A 2968-nucleotide genomic window follows, 5' to 3' on the forward strand; every position below is an offset into this window, starting at 1 on the left:
TTAAATTTCATAGTCATTTTATTATTTTTCTCCTATATAAAAAAGAACAAAAAAAGATATGTTCGGTAATAAAATATTCACATATTTTATACTTATTATATTAGTTATCTTACGTTTGTTTATTACAATAACATCTGTTATGAATGTATATGATAAAATACCATTTATGGATTCAGTTAAATCTGATGATCACATGAAATATGTTATGGGGTCACATCATGCCATAGCTGGGCTAATTGCAGTAATTCTCGTGATTTTTACAACGATTAATACATATAAAATTATAAACCATGAAGAAAGAGACCAAATAAATTTTGAAGCACAGTAAATTTAATAAAGTATTCAACAAAAATTGTTGTAATGTATGACATTTACCAAGTCATAGAAACAGGTGCTTGCTTTATTTTTTTAATACAAGTGTAATCAATACTGATCATAAAATTACATAAATCTTTTTATTATAATCATAAAAACCTACAGTGTGTGTGTGTGTGTGTGTGTGTGTGTGTGTGTGTGTGTGTGTGTGTGTGTGTGTGTGTGTGAGTGTGTGTGTGTGTGTGTGGGTGTGTGTGTGTGTGGGTGTGTGTGTGTGTGTGTGTGTGTGTGTGTGTGTGTGTGTGTGTGTGTGTGTGTGTGGGTGTGTGTGTGTTGTAAAAAGAAATATATTAAATTTGATATATACAAAATTCATATTCTATAATGTTTACAATTTCTAAGATCTAACTGTACATTTATTAATTGAAGGTGGTGGTATGCCTAATATAATAATAATAATAATAATAATAATAAAAACTCTGCGAGAATGGTAATTCGAATGTAAGTTACAAGTTACTAAAGAGATATTCATCAAATCCTTATTCTCAATAATGGATCCTAAGTGAGTGGGTAAAACGACACATACAGAGGAAGAAACAAACAACGGGTAGGTCTCCTGAAACCCATTTAAACCTATTACAAAAAACAATAACAACCACCAATATATATATATATATATATATATATATATATATATATATATATGTCGTACCTAGTAGCCAGAACGCACTTCTCGGCCTACTATTCAAGGCCAGATTTGCCTAATAAGCCAAGTTTTCATGAATTAATATATTTTCTCTAATTTTTTTCTTATGAAATGATAAAGCTACCCATTTCATTATGTATGAGGTCAATTTTTTTTTATTGGAGTTAAAATTAACGTAGATATATGACCGAACCTAACCAACCCTACCTAACCTAACCTAAAATATCTTTATAGGTAAGGTTGGGTTAGGTAGCCGAAAAAGTTAGGTTAGGTTAGGTTAGGTAGGTTAGATAGTCGAAAAACAATTAATTCATGAAAACTTAGCTTATTAGGCAAATCGGGCCTTGCATAGTAGGCTGAGAAGTGAGTTCTGGCTACTAGGTACGACATATATATATATATATATATATATATATATATATATATATGTCGTGCCTGGTTGCCAGAACGTTGTATTTGGCCTGCTGTGCAAGGCCCGATTTGCCTGATGGGCCGAGTTTTCATGAATTTATATTTTTTTCAATTTTTTTTTCTTGTGAAGTGATGAATCTGTCCATTTCATTATGTATGGGTTGATTATTGGAAATTTGAGTTAAAACTAACATAGATATATGACCGAACCTAACCTAGCCCCTAACCTAATTAACCTGTGTATGGTGAAATGGACAGATTTATCACTTCATAGAGGAAAATTGGAAAAATATATAGATTCAGGGGAACTTGCCTCGTTGGGCAGGTCGGGCCTAGCATAGTGGTCCAGGTGTGGCTTTCTGGCTGCTACATATGTCTATTATTTTTTTTTTATAATATGCTAAACGAAACCTCTCAATGTTCAATAATTCTTAGCCATTTATTAAAAAAATTGTGGGAAGGACTCTCTCGACGCCTCACCCTGCCACAGTGGGTCGTCTCTCCGTTCTGTCTCTGTGTCGGATCAGGGACGGATCCTAGCCCGCCTTTTGAGTTCGAATCTCCGTTTTCGGCGACCCACCTTAACACCCCCCCTCCCCTCACCCATCCAGAGCCCAACCCCACCCCTTACCCCCCCAAGTCCTCGTCTCTGCGTTAGCAGCTGGAGTGCTGGTGGAGGTGGTGACAGTGGCACCGCTGTCGTTAGCAGCTGGAGTGCTGGTGGAGGTGGTGACAGTGGCACCGCTGTCGTTAGCAGCTGGAGTGCTGGTGGAGGTGGAGGTGGTGACAGTGGCACCGCTGTCGTTAGCAGCTGGAGTGCTGGTGGAGGTGGAGGTGGTGACAGTGGCACCGCTGTCGTTAGCAGCTGGAGTGCTGGTGGAGGTGGAGGTGGTGACAGTGGCACCGCTGTCGTTAGCAGCTGGAGTGCTGGTGGAGGTGGAGGTGGTGACAGTGGCACTGCTGTCGTTAGCAGCTGGAGTGCTGGTGGAGGTGGTGACAGTGGCACCGCTGTCGTTAGCAGCTGGAGTGCTGATGGAGGTGGAGGTGGTGACAGTGGCACCGCTGTCCTTAGCAGCTGGAGTGCTGGTGGAGGTGGTGACAGTGGCACGTGCTGTTGGGAGGGTGGCACTGACATCTTCTGATTGTGGAGAGATGGTGTCGCTGTTTGTGGATTGGATTCTCATCCACATTAAAAATAAAATAATTAGTAAACATATACCAACAACAAATATATAAATGTTCATTTTTTTTTATAATAACCAAAACAAAAAAAATATTAGAGGGTAATTCATAAAAAAATAAAAAACAACAACTAAGTATTTTGGGTAATTGCCAGTAAACAAACATTATATTAAATTATTAATATAATTGAAAAGTTTTAATTATAATATAAATTACCATATACATCCTTGTGTTTTAGGTGGGGTATACAAATTTACATACTGATTAAATGACATTGAATCGCACAAATCTTGTGGTATATGATGTACATCATTAGGAGGTTCTATTTGGAAGTTGGGGATGGATGTATCTGCT

The sequence above is a fragment of the Procambarus clarkii genome, unplaced genomic scaffold, assembly GCF_040958095.1.
Source record: "Procambarus clarkii isolate CNS0578487 unplaced genomic scaffold, FALCON_Pclarkii_2.0 HiC_scaffold_130, whole genome shotgun sequence".
Classification (NCBI taxonomy): Eukaryota; Metazoa; Arthropoda; class Malacostraca; order Decapoda; family Cambaridae; genus Procambarus; species Procambarus clarkii.